Consider the following 10,185-nt stretch of genomic DNA (forward strand, 5'->3'; position numbering starts at 1 on the left):
TGTAGAGACTTTTCTTGGAGTTAAACGCTAGCTTTTGTGCCAGTTTGGGCGTTTAACTCCCATTTGGGTGCCAGTTCCAGCGTTTAACGCTGGGATTTCTTGAGGTGACTTTGAACGCCGGTTTGGGCCATCAAATCTTGGGCAAAGTATGGACTATCATATATTGCTGGAAAGCCCAGGATGTCTACTTTCCAACGCCGTTGAGAGCGCGCCAATTGGGCTTCTGTAGCTCCAGAAAATCCACTTCGAGTGCAGGGAGGTCAGAATCCAACAACATCTGCAGTCCTTTTTGGTCTCTGAATCAGATTTTTGCTCAGGTCCCTCAATTTCAGCCAGAAAATACCTGAAATCACAGAAAAACACACAAACTCATAGTAAAGTCCAGAAAAGTGAATTTTAACTAAAAACTAATAAAAATATACTAAAAACTAACTATATCATATCAAAAACATACCAAAAACAATGCCAAAAAGTATACAAATTATCCGCTCATCAATCATAGAAGTATTTAGTTTTCTAAACTAAAACAGATATATAAAAACTTGCCTAAATTAACAAAAATAAGGGAATAATCAAAATTAGATAACTTAATTGCCATGACTTTTACTCGATACACAATATTATTTATCAGTTAATTATTGCTCTACAGTCACACTGAATTGTCCAAAGAAAGAACATCTTGGTTGTTGGTTCTATAGTAATTGGCATGGTCTGACTCCGTGAAATGCTTGTTCCACTATAACGTCCATTTTGGTACCAATTAAATGATAGTAAAGAATCATAGTACAAGATCTCAACCTCATATGTATTCTAACTTAACAACTGAGTTTAATGTATGTAGTTGTGAAGGTTTCTTATATTTTTAAATTATGCGTAATAATCATATTTTCAGTTTAGTACATGAAGTTGTGAAGTTAGTTTAGAGTTATCATGAGAGTATATGTTTTATGTTCACAGCTTTAGTTTAGTTTAGTTTTGTTTTGCTCTGGATTAGTATTATGATCCTTATTAATTAGACGATGTAATAACATTTATGCATGCTTTGAGAGTTAAGCTTTTGTTACCTTCTCACATATTTGGGTCAGAGTCATTCTATTATGTCTTCTATTAGGATAACTACAGTAATTATGGTATTTTAAAAAGTGTTGCTAAAATTTAAATAATACATTTTATTATATGTATTGCTACTATATATATATACTACAAGAAAAATACCCATTCAGCCACATTTTTTTTAAGTTACATTTGAAAAGCGTAGCCTATTCATAGAATAGGCTACGCTTTTCTCAGTGTTGCCTGTTTTTTAGAGAAAAGGAAATACAATTCTGGCATCATTTAAAAAGTGTAACCTTAGATATTATAGAAATCACTTATAAAGCGTAGCCGTATGTTAATATCTATGGGTACACTTTTATATCAAAGAGAGCGCTTTTTAAGAGTAGCCTATTTATTAAGTTTTGGGTGCGCTTCAAAAGTGTTGCCTAATGTATCTAAGTGAAATGTCCAATAACACTTAGAAAATTTTTTGAATTTTCCCCAAATGATACATGGTACAAACACTTAGCCAAATCAAAAAACATAACCCTTAGCCACTGAAAACATAACACTCGATCATCACTACCCTTAGCTTTTCAATTCTTCGCGCCACTCATCACCCCCAAATCAGAGAAAGGGATCGCCATCACGTTTTCGATATATGGCTACCAAATTTGAAGTTATTCACTTGTTCATCTACAGGAAGACCGGGAAAACGTGTTGCGTGCAAGAGAGTCAGGCAAAGGAGTCTTAAATGCTCCCTTCAGGCTGCTCAAAACAAATCGTCTAGGCATTATCCTCACATTTGCTGTATACAAGAAAGAACTTCCATCAAATGCAACCCCACATGAAAGGATTCAAGCAACTGATGGTGTGTACTTAAATGTTTTCTTTATTTATTTGTTCAAAGAGCCAGAACAGTGAATCTGCGACACTGTGTTTCAGCTTGGCATCCACGTAAGTATTCAGATCTGAATCACTATGCAATTTTATGATTTTATCAACTCAATCTCTAAAATAAGTTTGGACGTTATGCCATCTCCTCCTCCTCCTCCTTCTTTGATTTTAAAATTTGGTTAAAGAATTACTTAGCGAATTCTGTGTTATTTTTTAGTATGCTGCATAAAACAGACACGTTCTTTTCTTTTATGTTCAAAATCTTTCTGTGAAGTTTTCCATGTTGGCAATTGCTACTTAAAATGGTTAGAGCTATGTATGATTTGAGAAATAAAGTTTTTGTTTCTTCATATTAGTTTTTCTTTTGTGCATGTAAAATTCGAGATCTATAACTTGGAATAGAGGTTGTGGCTAACGAATATAATCCTGAATTTCAGAGGGGTGTTTGTAAAAATTGTTTGCTTGCATGGTTGGATTTGATATCTTTGATAACTTGGGGGAATGATGGATATTGAAGAAGAGAGCCCCATGTCTGGGTCCTTAAAAGCCATGACTCTAATGATGGGAAGGGGTTTTAGCCTTTTTATTGTAAAGGTTTCTAACTAAAGATTTGCATCACATATCCTGAAAATAATTTGTTGCATGTTTCTAGCTAGGTTCAAAATCAATGTAATGAAATTGTTGATCCTGGTTTGCAATCACTTTCTTGGGGTCCTTCAAACAAAGCAACAAGTTATCCAATTTATAAAGTAAATGGATATACATTTCATACCCTTGCAAGGTCAAAAGGAAAAAAAAAACCGATAACACCGGTGTGTTTGTTAAAGGTGATATAGGCAACAGGAAAAGTGATTGGTTTGGAGTATTAGAAGATATACTCAAGTTTGAATACATTGGTAGTGACTCTAATCGAGTTGTTTTGTTCAAATGTCAATGGTATGATCCAAGTCGTCCAAATGGAACACGTATTCATAATGACTACAAAATAACTGAAGTCAACCATAGTAAAAGATATCGCCACTATGATCCTTTCATTGTCGCCCAAAAAGCTAAACAAGTTTACTTCTTACCTTATCTTGGAAATTGCAAGTCTATGTGGCATGTTGTTGTAAACACTAAACCAAGAGGTCGAATTGAAATCAATCATGTACATGTAGAGGAGGATGAGGAAGAGAATGATGTAGCTTATCAAGCGGATGAGAGCAATCCTTCTAGGATTTCTGACACCGAGCCTCCTATCAGTCTTAAGTCTCCATTTGGAGAGGACCGCATTGTCGAATTGTCCATCGGCTCTAGTTCTGGGGCTAATAAAAATGAAGATGATGATGTTGCAGACTTTGATGATGATATTGATTTTTAATAGGGTAATTATTTTTAGCTTGTATTGTTTTAGCTTATATTGTTCTTTACATATATTGTTCTTAATTTGTATGTCTTAGTTGTCACATAACTTAATCGTTAACTTAGATATTGTTGTTGAGAAGAAGATTAAGATATTTTAAAGAATGTGATGAAAAAAAGAAATGGCATACGTAAAAGCATAACTCTGTCCCACACTCATTAAGCTGACATGTCTAAAGCACCACTGGAATTTTTTTCTTATCCCTTTTCTGAAATTTAGGAAGCTTCATATTCTTTCTTATTGTTTTTAATCTCTTTCTTACAGTTTGGTTTGAAGATTGAATCTCTCTCTTTGTTGCAGTGGCAGTAGTAAAGGAATTTCATTGGAAAGGTAAAAGGGTAGCAGTGCACGAATGAGGTGAGCCCCTTCTCTCACTCTCTCACTCTCTCACTCTCTGTGTGCCCCGCGTGCTCTCTAAAAAAATGTGTGTTTTATAATCTAAAAAAATGTGCAACTGCTACTGTGTTTAATCCATGACTAATCTAATCCCAGTTCTGGATTTTTCCATGGCTAATTTAAAATCCAGTTCTGTATTTAGGTTGATGTTTCATTAATCTAAAGAGAAATCTCAGTGCTGTATTTAAAATCCAGTTCTGTATTTAGAAGCAAAGATTGGGACTGGTTTATTAATCTCAGTGCTTCAGATTACCCTCTTGTGACTCAAGATGGTTAGTTGTACGGCTTATAGAAGAAATGTTTCTGTTGCCCTTTTTAAGCTTCTTTTGCTCAATGATTATTAGACTAATATACAGGTGTATGATTCTGCAGATCTTCTATATACTTTCTTGGAGGTAGATAGAAATCTTCTAATATACAGGTTGTTGATTGTTGATCCAGGGCTTTACCAGTCAAACAAATCTGAAGTATTTTGGGTCACTCCTAATAGAAATTTGCCAACATCATTTAGACTATTCACTGGTTAGTTTTCTTGTGCTACTAGTATATTTGTATATATGTGGCATCAACCACCATGTGATGGATATGCATTCATAGAAATTGATGTTGTACATGTTGGTATTTGGTAGCATTCATTTTCGTGTCATTGGAATCTTATCTTAAAACAGTTTTAATTGTACAGTTTTCTCCATAATTGCACATCAACATATAAGATTGACAAAACATACACTAGGGAAACAATTGCTTAATTAACTCAAACAAAAAGGGGGCGGGACCAGGGACATAAAAGTTAGCGAAAGAAAATACCATTATAGTGTATACTACTATATATTTTCAAAAGGAAAAGAGAAAAACTACAACATTTCATTGGATGATAGTTTAAGAAGTGTTGAGCTCTTTAAGGAATTACATAAATATTTATAACAAGCATAGCCCCACAAGTTAAATTCCCCATGTGTATGTTAAGGATTATGTTATTATATTATTTGAATCCATATATATCCTTTAGGGGGGAGGGGGAGATGAAACAAAAGAAAGATTAACAAGAGTATTAAAGGAGAATAAAGGTGTGTTATTTAGACTATTCATACTGGTATTAGTATTTCCATTCTGCTTCTGATGCAACCATTTCCCAATAGTACTACTCATTCTTCTACAGTGACCAGAATGTGTGATCTTACCTGGCTGCAAAAGAGTACACCTCAAAACTTTCATTGTACTACTATAATCAAGTTTAATTATTCTACTTGTGCTGATTTGGTTATTCTACTATGGCATGTTGATAATTCTGGTGGTTGATTATTTAGTTGGGAAAATGTGTGAATCAGTATGTATAGTGGCTGATTTTTTTGTGTACACAGCATTATTTAACTATGCTCTGCACCCTCTCTAAACAAGTGTATCTATGCTCTGCACCCTCTCTATGCTTAATATTTTTACTTATATTCTGCAGATAGTTTTGTGCATAATAGTCCTTTAATATATATGTAGGTCATGGCTCCTCGGGTCAAGGGTAAAGGTGTCAAGGGTCATAGAAGTTCTCGCACCACTGCCGCAGCCGCTATTTCAACCACCTCCACCTCTTCTGGGACTTCGGTTGTGCCAGATTTTCAGTCAGGATCACTTAGCCAGCAACCGTATTTGATGGTACCTAATCCAGGCTACACGGGTCTTCCTCCACCAAGTTGGCCTACTCCAGGATGTATGGGTCCCCCTCCTCCACCCCCTCCTCCAATTTCGATTCCTCCTCTGCTTCGCAATTCCAATCTATTAGTTGATTCAGAGACACCTGGAAGCTCTAGTACATCTCCTCCATCAGAGACTACATCGGTTCCTAATAGTGTCACAAAAGAAAGATTGGTTCCCGATGGAAAAACAAGGTAAAATTTCTCTTGTAATTGGTTCCTTGGATAAGAATCACACATGGTAATTGGTTCCTACACCATCTAACTCTCTTGTAATTGGCTCAAAATGGGTGTTTGCTATTAAGCAAAGTCTAAATGGTTCTGTCCTCTGATATAAGGCCAGGTTAGTAGCTTTAGGAAACCATCAAATTGAGGGAATAGATTTTACCGAGGTCTTTAGTCCTGTAATTAAACCACCTACAATTCATCTTATTCTAACCATAGTCTTATCATCTAAATGGCCAATAGTACAATATGACTGCATCTAAATGTGTTTACTACTATATTTTAATTTCAAATTAAAGTGCTAATGACTTAAAACTATTTTTTTAGTTTCCTAACTTGTCAATTCTTTATGAAATTATCAGTTGGTTACCTTTTCCTCCTGGTTCTCAGAAGATTACAGAGATCATCAAGAAACGATATGATAAACCGTACAAAAAGTTTGGAGATGTCCCTCTTCCGACAAAGAAGCTTTGGTTTAAGGAATGGAAGGTAAAAGTGTTGGATTGAATAAAATTATTTTGGATTGAATATTGTTCATGTGATTTGAATCTTATAAGTAGAAACTTGATGAGTATGTGCAGAGCCACTTTCTTATTGATGATGATGATGATGAGTTTTTCTGGAGGGCTTTCAAGTATAGGACAAGTAAGCGATTTAGCCAAATGATGTCAGATATCCGTGAGGGTGTGGATACAACCCACGAATGGCTAATTCCTGCTTACAAAAAGGTGTTGGAAAGGTATTGGGAAACAGATGAGAAATGGAAAAATATAAGGAAAAAAGCAAGAGAGAATCGAGCGTCACTCTTAGGTGGTTCTGTTCATTGCGGTGGTTCTATTCCATTGAGCTCAACTATAGAGAGGATGGTAACATAATTTAAGTGGCTTTAGATCTTATTTAATAGACATCTATTTATGTAAAATTTTTCTTATTTTGTATTTTATGTGGAACAGAAGAAGCAGTTGGGCCGTACACCAACCCACGAGGAGGTCTTCAAAGAAACCCACACACTTAAAAGTGACAAGTCTAAATGGGTGGACAAGCGCTCTCAAGACACTCATGTGAGACATAGCATAAATGTTAAATTAATTACCTTATTTATACTTACCTGGTCATGTTTTCCTTTCTTTTTATAGTGCCTTTATCTTCTTTCCTTTCTTGTTCCATTTTGCTCTTTCTGTTTTTTTAATAATAAGTATGAATTATTAGTCATGTGTATATGGTAAGTACTAACAGTGTACTAGTTAATTAATTTGTAGTATATTGGGTAATAATAATTGCTGCTATGCGGTTTTTGGTTTTTGTTGTCATCATTCAATGTGAGCAAGTAATGTATGCACTGTGATATGCATATATATATGGTTAGAAATGTTTGTAGTTTAGACCACAATGCAATCTGATCTGAATTTAAGATAAAACATAATAGCGATGCTGATGATAATTGTCTTGTAGGCATTTATATACTTGTGTCTTATTGAATTAATTGATTATTCCCACATCTTCTTGATGAATATATGTATATATTAGATAGACAAATTATAATAATGTTTCTAGTGTTGAAGATTTTTGTCTCTGCTTGAGAGATGTGGTGGCCAGTTAAAATTTGATGGACGATAAACTAACATTGGATGCCAATTGCTGGTGGTAGCAAGAAACATTAACTGTGTAAGAAATTGTGATAATAATTTGGTCTTTAGAGTTACTTTCCTTTAGAGTTTGAGATATTCACAAATCAACACGTTGGCCTCAGGACTTAGATGCCTCTAGATTTGTCTCTGCATCTCTGCTATACTTCCACCTTTAAATCAACTTGAAAATCTAAGATCATCTCTAGTGTCCGAGGAAAAAACAAACGAGTTTTTTCTTGCTTTCTACTGATAATATTATAACCCTCTGTTAATTCGCTTTTTGGTTGTTCACGGTGTCCTCCAACTCGACATGTCAAAGACTAATTTACCATTAATCGAAGTTTTATTTAAGAATTTGTTGCTAGTTAATTGATTGCATAAAGCAAAATTCGAACCCTCGACATTTATTTCAGAAAACGAGTGAGCTGACCACTCAAATTCAACCAACCCAAATTAATTATTCGAGACGAATTACTAATCTCCAGAGAATTCTAAAAAATTCACCAATTCATTAATTTTTCTATACTTAATACAATGACTCATTATTGCTCGTATTTATATTCCTAATAAAGTCTAATGTGCTAATTAACCAACTAATCAAGCGACTCGTCGTAACACTTTCTTATTTATTAAATAAAATTTAATTTAGGAAAAGTATAGGATACCAACATATTATCTGTCAATTTATTGTCAATAATGATTAAATATTATATTTTAAACACATATATAAAGAGACACATCTAAAAAATATATTTATAAAGATATTTTTATTAAACACAACTATAAAAAAGACATTTTTATTAGACACATCTACAAAGACACTTTTATTAAACACAATTATAAATAAGAATTGGTAGATGTTGGCAAAAATGCTATTAGCAACGTAACGAAATAAAAATCTGTCAGAAAATCCGTCTGTAATTAGAGAAGGAAAATCCGTCGGAAAATCCGTCTGTAATTAGAGACGGAAAATCTGTCGGAAAATTTGTCTGTAATTACAGACGGAAAATCCGTCTGAAAATCCGTCTGTAATTACAGACGGAAAAATCCGTCTGTAAGTTCGTCGCCTTCGGGAAATGGAAGGAGAATTTACAGAGGAAAAATCCGTCGGTAACTGGTAAAAATCCGTCTGTAATTTTTCGACGGAAAACAAATCCGTCGGTAAATAATTTCCGACGGGGCTTTTACAGAGGGACAAAATCCGTCGGTAATTTCGTCGGTAATTTCGTCGGTAACAAAAAATCCGTCTGTAATAAAGACTAAATCTGTCTGTAAATCTGTCTGTATTAATCCATTTTCTAGTTGTGTAATTGCAAAGGAGATGATAATTAAGATCTAGTAAAAGCAAATGTACTTACCCTCCAGGGTGTACTCAAACATAAAGCATCATCCTGTTTGAAATCTTGTGAGACAATGGCAGAAAGTTCATCAGATAGCCATAATATTCATAAGTTGTTAGCTCTAATGCAAAGATTTCCTATGGCTGTAACACTATAACCTTTACCTACCTAGCCCTTGTTTTTGTTCTAGACTCGCCCGGATATGAATGTGCAACAGAGCAAGTAGCAGGGATAAAAAATCTGAAGTTTGAAGCCGGAGATTCTCGCCTAGGAACAAGCATAGACTCGTAAATTTCAAAAGAAACTAGAATGAAATTTCATATGCAATATGGAATGCAATAGAAAACTTGATAGTGTTAAATAAGAAATGAGATAAAAAAAATTTCTTTTAGTTTTGTACAAATGAAACTATGTGCAAATCAATCAATTGAATTTCATTCTTTACAAAGGGGAAAAATTCATGAACTATGACATAAATTACTGACCTTAACTCCAAGAGGTTTGATTTGACCAAGAGCTTTCGCTGCACCCAAACGGCAGCGACCGGCGACCGGCGACACGACGGCGAGAGCAGAGACGACGGCAAGCGGTGACCCGATGGCAAGCTGCTCCAAGCCACGGACAGAAAAGCCAGCGAGAATAGGAACGACGTGCCGAGCTACCTGGGTTTCGGACAAAGGGAAGACGAATAAGCGGAAGCACTGAGACAGGGGACGACTTGGGGCTAGGGTTTTGCATTTTGGTTTGGAACTTTTCTTGATTTGCTTCAGAAAGGCGGGGCACGAATGATATTAGGGAAATTGGAGAAGATGAAGAACCATTAATTTTTAGTTTTATTGATATATTTTGCTTTGTTTTAGAGGAGGACAGATTGATTAGGGGAAGGAGAAGATGAATAAAGATTGATTTTTTAATATGTTTAACCTAGGGAAATTGGACAGATTGAAGAATACTTTTGGTTCTTTGTTTTTTTAATATGTTTAACCAGATGAAGAACGATTTTTATTTTTTATTTTTTAATATGTTTTTATTTTGTTGTTTTAATTATTTAAATTTATAAAATTAGGATTAATTAAATTTTAAAATTTGATTAATTTAAAAGGGTATTTTTGTCTAATCAAATAAAAGAAGGATATTTAAGTCTTTTTATAAAATTAAATAAATAAATGTTTTTTATTTTTATTTAATTAAAAGGGTGTTTTAGTAAAAGTGGTTATATACTATATATTTAAAAAAGAAAAAATTAAATGCTGATGTGGAAAATAAATTTCACGTGACTAATTATTATTTGTCCATATATTAAATATATCGGTACGTATGAATTTATCATCGTACCGTAGCAAACACCAAACTGTAATTAAATCTAAGAAAATAATGACAAGGTAAAAAAAACAACTAATTAATAATGCGAACGCATCAAGAGTAATGATACACTTGCCTTATTTTATTTTTTATGGATGAGATTTGCTAAATTTTGAGTTGTATCATCCTTGACGTTTTCAATATCCTTTGTGTTTGCTTCAAAGATATGCTTGTGATGATTGTAGGAGAATTTATTTATGCATGTAATTTGGGAT

General features: G+C 34.1%; 2 long non-coding RNA genes across 2 annotated transcripts in view; one reads left to right on the forward strand and one right to left on the reverse strand.

Moving 5' to 3' along the window:
* LOC127746548 (uncharacterized) overlaps positions 1-9,555 on the reverse strand; it is a 20,911-nt gene extending 11,356 nt beyond the window's left edge. Inside the window, exons 1-2 of the long non-coding RNA XR_008008265.1 lie at positions 8,777-9,555; positions 8,627-8,670 (exon numbers count right to left, since the gene is read on the reverse strand). This is a non-coding gene — a long non-coding RNA (uncharacterized LOC127746548). The remainder of the gene's footprint in view (positions 1-8,626; positions 8,671-8,776) is intronic.
* On the forward strand, positions 5,583-6,705 carry LOC107483886 (uncharacterized). Its single transcript, XR_008008266.1, has 4 exons — positions 5,583-5,758; positions 5,797-6,129; positions 6,222-6,506; positions 6,594-6,705. It is a non-coding gene; the product is annotated as an uncharacterized LOC107483886 (long non-coding RNA).
* Positions 9,556-10,185: the final 630 nt, after the last annotated feature.

The sequence above is a fragment of the Arachis duranensis genome, chromosome 4, assembly GCF_000817695.3.
Source record: "Arachis duranensis cultivar V14167 chromosome 4, aradu.V14167.gnm2.J7QH, whole genome shotgun sequence".
NCBI lineage: Eukaryota > Viridiplantae > Streptophyta > Magnoliopsida > Fabales > Fabaceae > Arachis > Arachis duranensis.